This window comes from Otolemur garnettii, unplaced genomic scaffold (assembly GCF_000181295.1).
Source record: "Otolemur garnettii isolate 467f Iridium unplaced genomic scaffold, OtoGar3 scaffold00029, whole genome shotgun sequence".
Classification (NCBI taxonomy): domain Eukaryota; kingdom Metazoa; phylum Chordata; class Mammalia; order Primates; family Galagidae; genus Otolemur; species Otolemur garnettii.
In genome coordinates this window covers 9,173,037-9,191,974 of record NW_003852424.1, presented here as the reverse complement: position 1 = coordinate 9,191,974, position 18,938 = coordinate 9,173,037, and positions in this window count along the sequence as shown.

The following is an 18,938-nucleotide window of genomic DNA, read 5'->3' as shown; positions in this document are numbered from 1 at the left end:
AAAAAAAAAAAGAAAAGAAAAGAAAAGAAAAAAGAAGAAGAAATCAACTCCTTGTTTCATTAATTTTCTGAATGATTCTTTTGTTTTCAATTTCATTAATCTCTGATTTAATTTTGGATATTTTTTTTCTTCTGCTGGGTTTAGGCTTAGATTGTTCTTCTTTTTCTAATTCCGTAAGATGGCTTATGAGTTTGTTACTGTGCTCTCTTTCTGTTTTTTGAATGTAGGCATCTAAAGCAATAAATTTTCCTCTCAGGACTGCTTTTGCAGTATCCCACAGGTTTTGGTAGCTTGTGTCTTCATTGTTGTTGTGCTCTAGGAAGTTAATGATTTCCTCTTTTATTTCTTTGTGTACCCAATTGTCATTCACCATACAATTGTTTAATTTCTATGCCATGCATGAGATTGAACATTTTTGTTGGAGTTTAGTTCCACCTTTAATGCCTTGTGGTCTAAGAAGATACAAGGTAAAATTTCAATTCTTTTGATTCTGGCGAGGTTTGTTTTGTGTCTTGGGATATGATCAATTTTGGAAACTGTTCCATGGGGTGATAAGAAGAATGTATATTCTTTATCTTTGGGATGGAGTGTTCTATATGTGTCTATCAAGCTCAGTTGTTCTAGGGTCTCCTTTAAGTCCCTTATATCTTTGTTTTAATTTCTGTTTAGAGGCTCTTTCCAGCTCTGTAAGAGGAGTGTCAAAGTCCCCTGTTATTATGCAGTTATAGGATATCATATTGCTCAGACTGAGTAAGGTATGTTTCAAGAATCTGGGAGCATTTAAGTTGGGTGCATAAATATTTAGAACTGAAGTATCTTCTTGTTATATTTTTCCCTTGACCAATATGAAGTGTCCCTCTTTGTCTCTTTTGATTTTAGTTGATTTAAATCCACATATATCTGAAAATAAGATTGCAACCCCTCTTTTCTTCTGAATTCTATTTGCCTGAAAAATTGTCTTCCAACCTTTAACTCTGAGTTTTGTCTTTTGAAGCTAGGTATGTTTCCTGCATATAGCAAGTGGATGGCTTGTGTGTTTTAATCCAATCAGCCAGTCTATACCTCTTCAGTGGGGAATTTAAGCCATTAACATTTATTGAGATAACTGATAAGTGTGGTAGCATTCAATTCATCTTATTTTGTGAGAGTCCATTGCTTCATTTTATCTTTTGCATCACTGTGGAAGTTAGATTCTGTCCTTTAATTTCTGAATTCTTACTTTGCTGTGTGATCCATTGTGATGGTCAGTGTGTAGAACAGGTTGAAGTATTTCCTATAGAGCTGGTCTTATTGTGGTGAATTTCCTCAATGTTTGCATATCAGTAAATGATTTGATTTCTCTGTCAATTTTAAAGCTTAGCATAGTGGGATATAGAATTCTGGGCTGGAAACTGTTCTGTTTAAATAGATTAAAGGTAGATGACCATTGTCATCTTGCTTGAAAAGTTTCATTAGAGAACTTGATGGTCACCCTGATGGATTCTCCCCTGTAGGTCAACTGGCACTTCTGGCAGCTTGAAGAATCTTTTCTTTTGTCTTAAAGTTGGACAGGTTCATCACAATATGTCTTGGAGAAGCTCTGTTAGAGGTGAGGCAACCTGGGGTCTGATATCCCTCTGAAAGGAGTGTGTCAGAATCTTTGGTGATTTTGGGAAATTTTTATTTATAATATTCTCCAGTATGGCTTCCATTCCCCTGGGGCATTCTTCTTCCCCTTCTGGGATACCTAGAACTCATATGTTTGAATGCTTCATAAAGTCCCATAATTCTGTCAGTGAATGTTCTGCTTTCTCTCTCTTCTTTTCTGCCTCTTTAACTATCTGAGTTATCTTAAGAGCTTTGTCCTGTACCTCTGAGGTTCTTTCTTCTGCATCTTCTAAGCAGTTATTGATACTTTCTATTGCATCTTTAAATTCTCTAATTGACTGCTTCAATTCCTTCAGCTCTGCTATATCTTTTCTATATTCTTCATATCATTAATCTCTTATTTGATTCTGTGTTTGGATTTTCTTTTGGTTATTTTCCACTGTCTCAGCAATTTCCTTCCTTGTTTTCATCATCTGTATTTTAAATCTGCCTTCTGTCATTTCTAACATTTCTTTATAGGTGGAATCCTCTGCAGTAGCTACCTCCTGGTCCCTTGAGGGGGTTTGCTCTGGATTGGTTTTTCATATTGCCAGGATTTTTCTGCTGTTTCTTCCTCATGAGTATTTTCTGTCATCTGTTTCCTTGCCCTAATTTTCCTTTCACTTCACCTTGCTTTTTAAGTTACCATGCCTCTAGCCTAGGGTCTTGATGAGTCTTTTTGGTACAGGACCCGAAGGATGAGGAGATTGAAGAGCAAGAAGGGAAAAAATATTTAAAAAAGAAAGAAAAGTAAAAAGACAAGGAAAGAGGGTGAGTAAAAGGGAATATTGACAAAAAAGAAGAGAGGCACAGAAATAGGGAGACAGGAGCAATATAGATGTACAGTAGGATACTTTGACCCAACCTTAAAAACCCCCAACATCTGGGAGTTCCATGTTGGGTGGTTCCCTTGAGGTCAGTAGCTCTTTGCTAGCCTGTTCCAACAAGTAGAGAGGAAAGACAAAAATGTTATAAATCAAATCCAAACAAGCAAACAGAAAATCTTACAGGATAAAATTGTGGAGAAAACCAAATAATAGGGGTAGAAACAGTAGCAAAAATGAAGTTCTAATTGTTAAAGAAGGCAACAATGGAAAATTATATTTAAACTAGAAAAATGAAGAAAGAAAAGAAAGAAAAAAAGAGAAAACAAAGCAGTATATATATTTTGCTGAATATTGTCTGGGCAACAGGTGATTTTCTGGGGTATGAGATGTTAATCACAATGCTGACATGGCTATACAAGATGGAGACCGGGGGCCTCTGCTGATTTATCAAACCCCACAGGGTGGTGAGCCTAAATCTCTCCTCATCCCACTTAAAAGACACTTTAAACTGTTAACCTTGGCTAAGCAGAAGCTTTCCCAGGAAAGCACTTGCCACTGGGATCACTCCTGAAGTAGCTGCCTGCTTACCCACTGGTCTCACTCTATGCCTCTGAGGGCCAAGGATGTGAAGTGTCTCAGTCCCTGCCTTTAGGCTGTTTAGTCACTAGATTACTTTCCCAAGGTCTCCTGCCCTTTCCTCACTCTGCGACCCTGATGGCTGAGCTTGCTGGGGCAGTTGTCCCACATAGCTCCACAAGGCCCACAGCCGAACACTATTAGCTCCATTTGGCTCAGCAGCTCAATCTGGGGCCCTAGACAATGCTTAAAGTCCTGCGCACTCTCACCCAAGTTCTCCTATGGTAGTTGGTAGTTCAACTGAGTGCCAAGTCCAAAAAAAAAAAAAAAAAAAGGCTCAAAGCTCACAGCTAAGGCCTTTCCAGTTTGCAATCTCACTGCTGCTGTATTTACAGCTTCTGGCAGGATTAGACTGAGCTAACACACGCAATCACTTGCCAGTTCTTGTTGTGTGAGGGTTTCGTGAGGGACAGACAGCTTCACCACAGGTGCAAGCTTGCCCCTGGAATTATTATTATGATAGAGACAGACCACCTGCTCCTTGGTGGCAAGTAGCAAAGCTTTATTGTTCCTGACCACCTTTTATAGTTGGCTAGTCATGTACACTTTATTAATTAACAAGCAAAGCATTCTTATTACTAATCTTTTCTAAAGTTAGTTCAACCTTCAAAGAGACACAAAGTTTTAAACCTCGAGACAGCTGCAAAAGGGAGTGCGTCTAGAGACTTGAGATTACCAAGAGGGGAGTAAAGCTTTGGAGTTTTACTATGCACTCATTGTATTGCAGAAAGCAGGTTTATGGCTCCTGTTTCTATGCAACCTGGAGGCCATGCTGTTTTCCCGTCTATCAACCTCTAGGCTGTGTCTCTGTAGGAAGACTTTTAACATTTTTCTTGCAGGCTTAATAGCCACATAGCCAGAGTCACTGGAAGTGGGTTTTCAGGCCAAAATCTTCAGGCCCTGTTCTATGATGACCACGGTTACCAGGTCTTCAACAGAGTTGTGTTCCACAAAAGTCTGTCTACCTGCTTCTGGAGTTAGAAGTGAGTACACAGTATGTGGGGTTTTATCCTACAGTTCTCCACTGCTTTTGTCCTCCTTATGGGGTCCAGAAGTCCCTTGCTGACTCCCTATGTCCTCAAAGGGATGTTTCTGGGCAAAGCCCACCAGCCAGAGATGCCTGGAGTCTTTTCACCCCAGGCTCACCATGCCCAGTTGCAAGGAAGCTGTCACTCACCTACCATCTTGCTCCTCCTCCCTCCATTTTTTTCCTGAAAGAGAATCTCACGTGTCACCCTTGGGAGAGTGCTATGGTGTCGTAGCTCACAGCAACCTCAAACTCTTGGGCTAAGCTATTCTTTTGCCTGGGACTACAGGCACCTGCCATAAAGCCTGGCTATAAATTCCTTTACTTTATAAACTATCTCAGGTATTTTGTTATAGTAGCAGGAATGGATTGAGAAGAACAAGAAATTTTTAACAAACTGCTAAAGAATGAGTGCGAGCTATAGGAAGGGTGTGAAGCCCTTGTGGACATCAAAACAGAGGGTTTTTTATCTTCTGTGGACCTTTCCTCTAGGAAATCAATGGGAGTATAGGGTAGAATTCAACAAAAACTCCCTCTTGCCTCCCAATTAGAGTACTTTTTAGGGGATGGTAACAGCAGCAGCTAATGGGAAATCCACCCAGACCCATGTCCCTTTTCCCCTATGTAACAAAAGTCTCACTCTGCAGGGAAAGGTTACTGAAGCTTGTAGCCAGGGCTCTGGGAGAATGTCATGGCAGCTTGGGCGAGGGCAGGAGAGAGGCAACCACCAAACCTCTGCCCAGACCAATCTCTTTATCACCCTTAAGTTCCAAAAAATAAAGCCATAATCTGCAGGGGACAGGCTGTTCCTACTGCAGCCTGAGGACACTGCTGGACTTCTCTAGGTAGGGACGGTGCCTGGGGAGAATCCCTCCTATAATGAAAATGATACAAACCTCTCCAGGGCTAGTCCAGGCCAAGCCATGTGAAATCTCTTCCTTTTCCTTCTCCATCTCCACTAGTGAGTCCCTAGTCTGGAGACTGGGATTTTTGCACAACTCCTCTACCAGTCTGCAAGAGAAAGCAATACTCAATATTTCTTTCTGATTCAGCCATAAACTTATTTTCAGACCGTGGTTGGAGTTTGTGTATGCAATATTTCTGATCAAGGTACCCAAAAAAGATGGGTGAAAAGAAATTAACTTAAGCACTCTTGTTATTCTTGCATTAACAACATAAAGTCTGTCTTTCTGTGTTTTAAAGAGAAAGTTGATCTGTAAATTTTCTCTGTAGGAAAGTGTCTGACTGTCTTTCTCTAGCCACTTGAACCACATCACTCAAAGTCAGTGGGCTTCATGTAAAATTTTTTGACATGTCTCCTGCTTTTCCACATCCAAATAAATAAACAGAATATATAGCATTTCCACCAAAGGCAGCAGGACAAGACATCCCATTTCATGCTTCAGCGATTTGACTAAGGAAACAAATATAGATTTTTCTTCCAAATGCCTTTAGGTTATAAGGCAAGTTGATTAAAGCCTCCCTTTAAGACCCACCAGAGAAATAAATGGATAATAGAGTGTGCCTTCTTACCCTTAAAGAGAAGGAGGTTATGTCCAATATTGACTCTCCTAATCAGTTGGAAATAAAGCATATTTCTCACAGATGTGGCACTTCAACCCATCTCATGTGCAGGAGAGATGAAAGCCATATGGATTTCAGTTTCCTGTTAGCTGAGAATAAATTAAATTATGTTCTTTTCTCTTCTTTACCACTCCTTTGTGGATTCAATTTCTGTGTAGACATGTCAGATATATTTTTAAGGAAGGAGTTAATAAATTGCTTTTTTCCTTTTATCATACTGATATGATTCTTGACTTTGTTTCCTTCCTTCCCCTCACTGGCAATGAAATAATATAGAAGACAAAAAATGAGAAGAGAGTCATGGGTTGTGACATTACTGTGACCTTTGAGAGGCTGCAGAAGAGCTAATGATAAATCCTGATGGTCTGTGGATCCAATAATTCCCAGAAACCCCCAAGCATAGTGATGTTCTTGACAAAGAGACTCATTTCCTCCAGATTTTGAGTAGGATATCATATTGGTTAATATAAAGCTAGCTGTCTTAGCAAATTAAAATCCAGCGTCCCAATGGCTTAGAAGAAAAAGAAGTTTCAAAGTTTTACTTTTTTGAAAAAATGTGTTTCACTCATGTAAATTTCTTCTAGCAGTGGGGATGCAGGTGGGGATTATAGTTTCTGCTTTGTGCAAGAAATTAGGAATCCAGAGTGATGAGGGCCCTGTCATATTCGACCTGTGCCTTCCAAAGCTACCCTAGGTGGTTGTCTCCAGTCTGATTGGGAGGAGGGAGAAAGAGAGAGAGTGAAAGAGAAAGAAGGGAGAAGAGAATTGCAAGGTAAGCTTTATGAGCAAGACTAAAAGTGGAGTTCTTATTGCTGTAGCTTTTTTCATTTGGTTTTTGAACACTATCCCATGGCTTTGGTTCATCTGGAGGGATTAGAATTTTCATATGAGGTCATTTGGGGATTTGGGACCCAGATAATCATTATCAAATTATAATGCTCATATTATATACTTTATTTTTCATGAATTTTTTGTTAGCTTCATTTTGTAGTCATATTTTTAATCCTATGATTCACAGTTATTTTGTTATGATGCTACCAATCTTTTCTCCACTGGACTGTACAAGTTTATGCTCCTAATTTAGATGAACCTTCCAATTAGTTATACTATATCTTCATGTAAATCTGTTTTTCCAAGATGACTATATATGTGCATTTTCTAAGCCTTTACAAACCTAAGAATGTTTTTCTGCTGTCTTAACAACCTAACTGAATCAAAAGACATAAAGCAGGAAAGATGGCTGATTATCACATATGGGCAATCTAAAGCATGTGTAAGGGCAGAGGGAAACCTTCCTCTCTGGCCACTGAAGAGTCACTGAAATGATTGACAGTAGAAAGAGCAATAGAAGAAAAAGGCATACAAATGTATTCACATGCATATGGACACGGGAGTTCTGCAAATCTGAGACTCAAAGAGGGACGTGGGGAAGGGACTATAAATAATTTTAGAGGAATAGTAAATGATTTTTAGGGGACATAAATGAGGGGAAAAAATCAAAACAAACAAACCAGAAAAACAAACAATGACCTGGTATAAAGTTCCTCTGAGCTCTAGGGAAGGTGGGAAGGAGGGGAGAGGCAAAACTTTATTGTGAACAAACGTTGTGGAATTATGCAGATGAAATCTTCCAGGTAATATCCCTGAGTTTCCCTAAGAATATCAGATTAAAAGTTGATCTGGGTGTGGTGATCCATTTTAGTTTCTTCTTTTCTAGTTATTTGATGAGTTTCCTAGGGAGGGCTCTTAAGACAATTGCTTTTCTTTTGGAGAGAAATTTTCTTAGATAAGAAAATTCTAGAGAGAATCCCTCCCTTTCCTTGGGGGAAAAAGTGGATCAGAGAGACAGAGGGGCAGGAAAAGGTCAGAGAGAGAACTTTGTTCTGAGGGTTATTTCGGAGGCCTTCCTATTTTAGTTCAAAGTGTTCAGCATGCCAAAGAGCCAAACTTTTGGGATGTTATTTTCTAAGCCCCAACATAGGCATTAATTCTATTTTTTTGAACTGACAAAAATAAAGAAGTCTCCATATTTTCTCCTCTAAGTGTCCACTAGCATAGCTTCTCCTTTCTCTTTTTTAAAAATTTTTATTTATTTTTTTGAGATAGAGTCTCACTTTATCAACCTCAGTAGAGTACTGTGTGGTGTCATAGCTCACAGTAACCTCAAACTCTTGGGCTTAAGTGATTCTCTTGCTTCAGCCTCTCAAGTAGCTGGGACTATAGCTGCCCACCACAAAGCCCAGCTATTTTTAGAGACAAGGTCTCAATTTGCCTCAGGCTGGTCTCTAACCTGGTCCACCTGCGTTGGGCTCCCAAGTGCTGGGATTTACAGATATGAGCCACCGAGCCTCGCCCATCTTCTCTTTTCAGAAGAGTTAACTAAGCAGGAAAAAAAATTCACCATGGTGGGATATTTACGGAAGCCAAGCCTGATCTAGTTACTTTGAAATTTACAGAAGATCGTCTAATTTATAGTACTATTAAAGCTATGATACTTTATTAAGAAATTGTTATTCAGCTATTTTAAGAATCTATCAATAGCAGTTGCCAATGTACCTTGTGACAACCTCTAGACAAACGACTTGCTAGTTGCTAAAAATGAGAGCACATATAGTGATAATAAGATGGAGTCAGTCAAGCTAGGGCCAAGATGACTCAGCTGGTCTAATTGGATTAATTCCTAGTTGACCTTCACCTCATCTCTTCCATCCTTATTGTTTTTAAATTCAGCTTTAACCTAAAAGTGTATATCTCAAGTAGTTTAAGGCAATTGATTTAGGAGATTAACTTTTTAATTAGAAATGTTGTTTGGGGTCAGGGTCAGGGTTGATTATTATTATTTATTATGGGTCATGGGTTATGCTGGTTATTGTTTAAGACAAGGGTTGAGTGTTGTTGTTTAAGATAAGGATTAACAGGCCTTGGGCCTGAGCTGAGGGGGCGGCAATTCTCTACTTCTTCCTTCTGTGGGGGAAAGGAGCAAAGAAAGGCAAGCAGCAGCTCTGGGAGAGAACCAGTGGAGGCCCCTGCTCCCTGGGCTGTGGCTGGAGGGGGAGGCAGAGGCAGAGGGAAGTAAGTGCACATCACTCTGGAAGGAGAGTATTTTACCTCTGGGCAGAAGCTGTCCCTGCCAGTTATGAATGAGCAGCAACAGTAGAGGTGGAGGAGGGCTCCAGGGGGCTCCCTGGCCATGGAGACCAGATCGGGACCTGAGAACTCCAGGAGCCCCACTCTGTCCTGGTGGATGCTGTGTAGGCCCCTGAGTTAAAAGGGGGGAGGTTAAGGGGAAGTGCAGATTTGAAGAGAGCAAGGTGGTGGCTGAGTAACACCTTCTTTGCAACCGGGAGCAGTGAGATTGGGGAGAGAAGACTCCAGAAATCTTTGGCTGGTGGCCTCTGCCCAGAAACATCCCTTTGGGGATGCAGGGAGACAGCAAGAGACTTCTGGACCCCGGGAGGAGGACAAAAGCAAAGGAGAAGTGGCAAGTGGCTGTGATCAGTCTGATTCTGCTGGAGCTGCAACTACAACAGCAGAGAGACTGCAGACAGGGAAGGCCTTCCCTGTGGTTTTTTTTGTCTGTTTGTTTTGGACTTGGGCACTTGGTGGAATTACCTTGGGAGAACTTGGGCAAGAGTGCAGGTGACTTTAAGCATTGTCCAGGGACAGAGCTGCTGGGCTGGAATAGAGCTAACATTGTTCAGCTGTGGGCTGCATGCCGGCCACTGTAGGAGAATTGCCCTGCAGGCTCCTCCCTCAGGATTGCAGAGCAAGGCTCAGCCTGGGAAACCTTGGGTGAGTGATCTAGTGATTGTGAGCAGCACCAAACATTGGGACTGAGATGCTGGAGAACAGCGGAGCTTTCAGTGTTTGGCAGTGGGAGGCTGCCTTGCAGCCCTGACCCTCAGGGGCATAGAGTGAGGCCAGTTTTGACACACTGGATAAGTGGGGAGCCACTTCAGGAGAGATCCCAGCGACAAGTGCTTTCCTGGGAAAGCATCTGCTTAGCCAAAGTTAATGGTTTAAACTATCTTTTAAGCAGGCTGGGGAGAGATTCAGGATCTCAACCCTGCAGGGTTTGAGGGCAAAGAAGTCAGTAGAGGCCTCCAATCTCCACCTCATACAGCTGTATCAGCATCATGATTAGCATCTCGTACCCCAGAAGATAACCTGTTGCCCAAACAATGTTCAGCAAGACATATATACTGCTTTGTTTTTTATTGTTGTTGTTTGTTTATTTCAACATTTGCCCCCTAGATTGTTCTTTATTTTCCTTTTCTTTCTTCATTTTCTACTTTAAAAATAATTTTCCATTGTTGCCTTCTTTAACAATAAGAATTTCATTTTTGCTAGTGTTTCTGCCCCTGTTATTTGGTTTTCCCCACAATTTTATCCTGTAAGGTTTCCAGTTTGTTTGTTTTGGTTTGATTTATAGTATTTTTGTCTTTCCTTTATATTTGGTGGAGGTGGGGTACAGTATGTGCTCAGAATGGCAAAGAGCTGCTGACCTCAAGGGAGCCACCCAACCCAGCATCCCCAGAAGGACTCATGGAAACCTTAGGCCACAGACACAGTAACTTAAAGAGCAAGAGGAAGTGAAAGGAAAATTAGGGCAAGGAAACAGATAAAACATTCATGAGGAAGAATCAGCAGAAAAATCCTGGCAATATGAAAAAACGGTCCAGAGCAAACCCCACCCCCACCCCCACCACCAAAGGCCAGGAGGTAGCTACTGCAGAGGATTCCACCTATAAAGAAATGTTAGAAATGACAGAAGGCAGATTTAAAATACAGATGATGAAAACAAGGAAGGAAATTGCTGAGACACTGGAAGACTACCAAAAGGAAATCCAAAAACAGAATCAAATAAGAGATGAATGATATAAAGAATATAGAAAGGATATAGCAGAGCTGAAGAAACTGAAGCAGTCAATTAGGGAACTTAAAGATGTAATAGAAAGTATCAATAACAGCTTAGAATATGCAGAAGAAAGAATCTCAGAGGTACAGGACAAAGCTCTTAAGATAACTCAAATAGTTAAAGAGGCAGAAAAGAAGAGAGAGAATTATGGGACTGACAGAATTATGGGACTTTATGAAGCGTTCAAACATATGAGTTCTAGGTATCCCAGAAGGGGAAGAAGAATGCCCCAGGGGAATGGAAGCCATACTGGAGAATATTATAAATAAAAATTTCCCAAAATCACCAAAGATTCTGACACACTCCTTTCAGAGGGATATCAGACCCCAGGTTGCCTCACCTCTAACAGAGCTTCTCCAAGACATATTGTGATGAACCTGTCCAACTTTAAGACAAAAGAAAAGATTCTTCAAGCTGCCAGAAGTAAGTGCCAGTTGACCCACAGGGGCAAATCCATCAGGGTGACCATCAACTTCTCTAATGAAACTGTTCAAGCAAGAAGGCAATAATAGTCTATCTTTAATCTACTTAAACAGAATAATTTCCAGCCCAGAATTCTATATCCTGCTAAGCTAAGCTCTAAAATTGACAGAGAAATCAAATCTTTTACTGATATGCAAACCTTGAGGAATACAGAATATTTTCAGATACAAGTGGATTTAAAGCAACTAAAGTAAAAAAAAAAAAAAAAAAACAAAGAGGGGCACTTCACATTGGTCAAGGGAAAAACACAACAATATGACATTTCAATTCCAAATATTTATGTACCCAACTTAAATACTCCCAGATTCTTGAAACATACCTTAACATGCCACAGAGATACAATGCATGATTCTGCATTTTGTGTGAAACTAGAAAATACCCCATATAGCTAAGGCAGTTCTTAGTAATAAAAACAAAGCCAGGGGTATTACCATACCAGATTTTAGGCTGGCATGGTGAGGCCATAGTGGTTCAAGACAGCATGGTACTGGCACAAAAATAGAGACATAGATATTTGGAATTGAATAGAGAACCAAGAAATGAAACTAACAACTTACAACCACCTAGTCTTCGATAAACCAAACAAAAAACATACCTTGGGGCAATGACTCCCTATTCCATAAATGGTGCTGGAAGAACTGGATATCCATATGCAAAAAAACTGAAACTAGACCCACACCTTTCTCCACTCACAAAAATTGATTCAAGATGGATGAAGCACTTAAACTTAAGTCATGAAAGAATAAAAATCCTCAAAGAAAGCATAGGAAAAACACTGGAAGATATCAGCCTGGGGAAAGTCTTCATGAAGAAGACTGCTGTGGGCAGCACCTGTGGCTCAAAGGAGTAGGGCACTGGCCCCATTTGCCAGAGGTGGCAGGTTCAAACCCAGCCCTGGCCAAAAACTGGAAAAAAAAAAAAAGAAGAAGACTGCCGTGGCAGTCTTGCAACAACAAAAATAAACAAATAACACTTAATGAAAATGAAAAGCTTCTGTACAGCTAAGGTGGCAACAACCAAAGCAAATAGACAACTTACACAATGGGAAAGGATATTTGCATATTTTGAATCAGACAAAAGCTTGATAACTGGGATCTGTAGAGAACTCAAATTAATCCACATAACAAAAGCCAATAATCCCATGTATTAATGGGCTAAAGACATAAATAGAACATCTGTAAAGAAGACAGATGAATGGCTAGCAAACCTATGAAAAATGCTCATCATCCCTAATTATTATAGAAATGCAAATCAAAACCACTCTGAGATACCATCTAACCCCAGTGAAAATGGCCCACATCACAAAACCTCAAAACTGCAGATGCTCATGTGGATATGGAGAGAATGGAACACTTTTACACTGGTGGTGGGACTGCAAACTAATACAACCTCTTTGGAAGGAAGTATGGAGAACCCTCAAAGAACTCAGGCTAGACCTCCCATTTGATCCTGTAATCCCATTACTGGGCATCTGCCCAGAAGGAAAAAAATCCTTCTACCATAAAGACACTTGAACTAGACTGTTATTGCAACTTAATTTATAATCGCCAAAATGTGGAAACAGCCTAAATGCCCACCAACCCAGGAATAGATTAACAAGCTGTGGTATATGTATACCATAAAATACTATTCAGCCATTAAAAAAGATGGAGACTTTACATTCTTTGTATTAACCTGGATGGAAGTGGAACAGATCTTCTTAGTAAAGTATCACAAGAATGGAGAAGCATGAATCCTATGTACTCAATTTTGATATGAGGACAGTTAATGATCTAGTACATGGTGGGGGGTGGAGGAAGGGGAGAGAGAAGGAGGGAGGGAGGTGGGGGTAAGAAGAGACCCTCAGTGTGTGACACACCTCTTGGGGGCAAGACACAATTATAAGAGGGACTTTACCTAACAAATGCAATCAGTGTAACCTGGTTTCTTGTACTGTCAATGATAATAAAAAAAATTTTAAAAAGATAAGGACTAACATGGTTTTTGCTTTGAACTTTTACCTATAAAACTGTGGTTTTGGAAATGGAAGGACAGAACAGTCTTGGAGGGGCTACTCTCTCTGTTCTCCAGAATCACTGGCCTTCTAATAATAAAACTCATTGGACCTATCCCTGTTCTGCTTATTGGCTGACAGTGACAGGAGGCCAAAAGCCCTTCATCTCGTAACAAAAATATTCAGCCAAATACAACTTTGCTCACACTTGGGGCAAAAAAATTCTTTTAAGATGTTTAAATATCTTCATGCTGTATTACTGCTGATAACCCACATTTACTGCCACATTTATCCCCTGCCCCATATATATGTCTTTGTTTTTAGGAAGATTTATTTTTGTTTTGGGGCTAGCAAGTTTAACTAGTTGTGATTTTCAAGTCTCAGATTTAGCCAAAAAGTGTGAAGAAAGCCAGGCTCACCTGATTCTTAAACATTTGTTTACACCTCAGCAGATGCCTTATTCATGCCAGAAATTGGAAAGTATACAGATAAGGAACATTTATTTATTTATTTATTTATACTGAGTCTCACTCTGTTGCTTTGGGTAGAGTACTGTGGCCTCATAGCTAATAGCATTCTTGAACTCTTGGGCTCAAGAGATTCTCTTGCCTCAGCCTCCTGAGAAGCTGGAACTACAGGCACCCACCACCACACCTGGCTAGTTTTTCTACTGTTAGTAGAAATGGGATCTCGCTCTTGCTCAGGTTGGTCGTCAACTCTGGAGATCAGGCAATCCACCTGCCTTGGCCTCCCAGAGTGCTGGGATTACAGGCATGAGCCACCTATTTTTTATTTTAAAAAATTGCTTTAATAAAGCCTATTTTATTTTAACTATTTCATAGAATACAAAAAGAAGAAAGGCTTCCAGATATTTATTTTTTCCTTAGGATGATACTCATGCTCCTCCTCTCAAAAAAAAAAAAAGTAAAAATAGAACCACACAATTACAGATTAAAATCCAATCTGTTCTCAATACAAGGGCAGAGTGATGCCTTTAAAATATATAGCATCTCCTGTTAGCAAATCTCCCCGATAGATTTGTCCTTTCAATGGGTTGCCAGACCTCCTATGATCGGCTCCTTCCATCCTAGCCAGATGCAGGTATTCCCCTCTCTTAGAAATTTTGCCCTATGCTGCTTCTTCTGGAAGGATCTTTCCTGCCTAATACCCTTCTTCAAGTCTTTGTCAATTCTTACCTTTTATAAATGAGGTTTGCCCTAATCACCTATAATTACTATATCTATATTAGTAATCAGTTCTCATGCCCTTTTTGGATTGCCCCTTCCCTGTTTTTGCTTGTTTGTTTCTGACAACACTTATCACATTGCACCATATTATGTAAATGACCTATCACTTGTTTTTATTTTGTTTACATCTACCAGAATGTAAAGTCCAGAAACAGAACTCATTTTTATCAATTTTATTTCTAATGTATTCCAAGTATCTAGAAGTAATGTCTGGAACATGGTAAAAAAAAAATCTCAGTATAAATGTATTAAATCTCTTGATTATTCCTTTAGAAATTTTATTCCTGGCTCCGCGCCTATAGCTCAACCGGCTAAGGCGCCAGCCACGTACACCTAAGGTGGCGGGTTCGAATCCCCAGCCCGGACCCGCCAAACAACAATGACGGCTGTAACCAAAAAATAGCCGGGTGTTGTGGCGGGCGCCTATGGTCCCAGCTACTTGGGAGGCAGAGGCAGGAGACTCACTTGAGCCCAGGAGTTGGAGGTTTCTGTGAGCTGTAATGCCATGGCACTCTACCCAGGGGGACAGCTTGAGGCTCTGTCTCAAAAAAAAAAAGAAAGAAATTTTATTCCTACTGTTTTCTTTGTTCTCTCTTTTTGGAAACTACTATTATTTCTATTATTTATGCACTGAACCTTCTGGAGTGATCCACTAATTAATCATGTTTTTGTCTGTTATCTCTGTAATATCTACAAATCTGCATCTTTAGTTGTACTTTAATGGAATAAGTTTGGTTTTTTTCTTTGACAATGTAAGCTCAATCTTTTTAACCATGAGGTTTAAAAGCTCTTGGTGTCTTTTTCTTTCTTTTTCTTTTCTTTTTTTTTTTTTTCTGCTCTTAGTGTCTTATATAGAACCAAAATAGGAATTCTACAAAGTTCAGATTGCTTTGGGGTACCTAACTTGAAAGGTAATGAATATTCTGACTTCCCTGAAAATGTTTAAATAGATAGACTTACTTTCTATGACCCTATCTGACCCTGGTAAATGAGGTCAACAAAGGTCTTAGTAGAATCACGTACTTGAATTTAACTCTGGAGTGAGCAAAGACAACCTATGGAAGACACAGATCCTGTGACTTAAATATAGACCTTACTTCCATGTCTTCTGCTGACTGTCCTTTGACTAATTTCTCCTAATCTTTTTTTACCAACTCCTTTTCCTTTATTAGTCCCTTTGATTTTAGGATTTCTCAGAGGTCATTCCTAGGCTAACTTTCTTTCTCACTGGGAGAATCTTACTCACATGCAAGGCTTTAAATTCTATCTGGATGACAAGGATTCCTTCTGTCACCACCTATGTCTGAATCTTTCTGACTTACAAGTCTCTTTAAGATTAGGCTTTTGCTTGCCTCTTTTCTTTTTTAAAAATTTTATTTTAACCAATAAATAATTTAGACATTTATGGGGTATGACATGATGTTGTGATGACACAAGATTCTCCCATTCAGGACTGGACAGCGACCCCAGGTTCCTAGGCCTGAGTAATTTCATGTAAGTTTCCTATGCCTGGGCAATTTCCTATAAGCTGGTCCTCTCCTGAAGTGGATGCCTTGGAGGGACTGCATTCATTTCTTAATACACTCATCAACATTGAAAAGTGTCTTCCATCTACCAAGCCCTAGCCAAGTGTAGTTCTCAAGACCTATTCCACTAGACAAAAGACCCACAGGAAAACTTCCTACTTGGGTCTTTCCTCCTGCCAGAAGCTCTGGTGCTTTTTATTCCTTTTGTATTCCTTTCTATCTAACAAATCCTATCTTACCACTGATCTGTGGTCTGTGGGATCATTCTTTGAAGCCCCAAGACCAAGGACTCACTGCAGAAAGAAATTCTGTCAACAGTGATACACGTATACACTCATGTACACACACACAGACATATTGTGGACCATGGATAAAAACCTACAGGACATTATTTAATACTAAGGCACAGACAGAACAAATATTAGATGATCTCACTGATATGTGGAATCTAAAAAAAAAATTGCTGCTTCTTCCCATTCCTCTTCTTTCTCCCACCTTGTCCACTAGAAGATTGGTTTGTCAACTCTTAGGAGTTAGTTCCATTGTCACCTCTAACCTTTCTGTTGGAAATGACAAATCTTCCCTTATGGTCCCTGTGGTCTCCTAATAAAGGTGGTAATGGCTAATATTGATTGAGCTCTCATTGTAGGTCAAGCACCAATCTAAGTGTTTCACATGTTTTATTTCATTTGATACTTACAACAACCCTGTGAGGTAGGTACTATTATTACCTACCTGTTTGGGGTAAAATCAAAGCAAAACAAAACAAAACAAAAAAAAAGCCCCAACTGGGCTTTGGAGAGTTTAAGTAATTTGTCAAAGGTCACATAGTAAGTGGCAAAGTCACGATTTAAATCCAGTTTAGTTCCAAGATCTTGTACCCTTAATCCATACTTTATTACAGCATAACATCTTAGTAGACTTCTTTTCCTGTTAATATTTGTGGTTCTTCACAAAGGCCACATAGATAGCCTCAATAAATTTATGTTGACTTATTAATTAATTAATTAATCTTTCTGAGATGGAAAGTCTAAGCCAACAAGAATTACCATTGTTTAAAACTTGCTGTTGTTCATTTTTGTGGCTCATTTTATCTATATCTGGATGGATTCTGATGTCCTTTCTATTGTTGGCATACAGTGGTGTTTTGTTCTCCCTTGCTTCTTGCTTAATGGGCTAGATCCTGCCTGGTGATAAAGAAAAGCCATCTAGAGGAGAATCAACTGATTCAGCTCATGTGCATGGAATGTAATGGAACTGGACTGATAAACAGTGATGATCTTTGTGGAAAATATTATGCTTTTATAAAAATGGTGAAAATGACTCTAAATTAATTTGAGAAAGACTGAAAAAACTCATTGGTGGAGGTGTATAAATATGACATAAATGAATTCCTTTGTGACTATGTGAGGAGATATAAAAACTCCAAAACCATAAGTGAACATTCATGAGAGTTCTAGAAGTATTAAAAATATCCACATTTAATGGACCTTGGGGGTTCAAATTCACACCTAGTTAATCCTATCCTCCAGTGATCTTTTTATTTTTTTCTTTCTTTGCATTCCTACCCTCGAATGCAGGCCTGGTAACAGCCTTCTCATCGGTCTCATCTTCATCTTCTGTGGCCTGTGTATACTGCACACAATGTTCCTGAAACAGAATTGTGACCAAGTCATGCCCTTTCTTCAGAGCTCTGATGTTTGATGTTTCTTCATTGTCCTGAAGACAAAGTTCATACTCTGTTGCCAGGTCCCTACAGTAGTTGTCATCCTGCCTTACTTGCCCCATTGCAGCCTCTTGGTTTGAATCTCTACCAATTCATTCTGTGAAGAGGCTGCTATTCCCTGAACATCACATACCCTCTCTGCTGGGAATGCCTGTCACTCTTCTCGCTTTGATCTTCAAGATTCAATTCTAATTTCCCCATGTCTTCAAGGAATTGCCTTCGGGAAGTTATACACTTCCTCCTCTGTGTCCATGTAATATTATACTTTGTACACACTTTGATACTTGCACCATAATTACCTATTCACTTGATTTATTTCTCTCCTAGGATATGACTTACTTGAGGTCCGGGCTGATCTTATGATTTATTTTTATCTTATAGCCCTATACATGGGTGCTTTGCAAACTTTTATGTGCACCCAAATCACCTGGAGATCTAATATAATGAAGATTTTGATCTAGCAGGTCTTGGGTAGGGGCTGAGCCAACATTTCTGGCAAGCTTTCAGTGTGATGCCAATGCTGCTGGACTTGGATCACACTTAGAATCATAGGAAGGTATTTTGGAGGGAATGAATACATTTTTGAATGAATAAACCCAAAATGAAAAAGGAAAACCAAGAGTAAAACAAATTATCAAGCCACGTTCTACTTTATTTTTAACTTTCCTTTTTTAAACAAGAAATAACAACCCCTCATTTGGTCTGTACATTACCCTAGAGGTCATTATGTTTTTATAGCTTTAATATTTCTCCACACTTTAATATTTTTATTTTATTTCATCTATCTATCTATCTATCTATCTGTCTATCAACAGAGTCTCAGTCTGTCGCCCTACAGAGTGCTTGGCATCATAGCTCACAGCAACCTCAAATTCCTGGGCTCAGGTGATCCTCTTACCCTCCTGAGTAGCTGGGACTACAGGCGCCCATCACACTTTTTCTATTTATCATAGAGATGGTGTCTCACTCTTGCTCAGACTGGTCTCAAAATCCTGAGCTCATGCAATCCACCTGCCTTGGCCCCTCTAGAGTACTTCAATTATAGGTGTGAGCCAGTGTTCACAGCCATTTTAATATTTTTAAAATTTGTCTTCTTTTTTCCTTTTATAAAAAATTAAATTAGGCTTTGTTTCGACCAAAACCAATCATGAACAAACATGTTATTACAAAGAGGCAAAGTTTACATCTGGAAATATAGTTAAAAAATATTTTTGTACACATTATAGGCCTTATTTTAGTAGCAACCAATACTACCTATAATTGTACAATGGGGCAAAATGTGTCTTCAGAATTTTTTTTTTGTAAGTGATTCACTCAGATTATTCTCGGTTATATTTTTGACTGT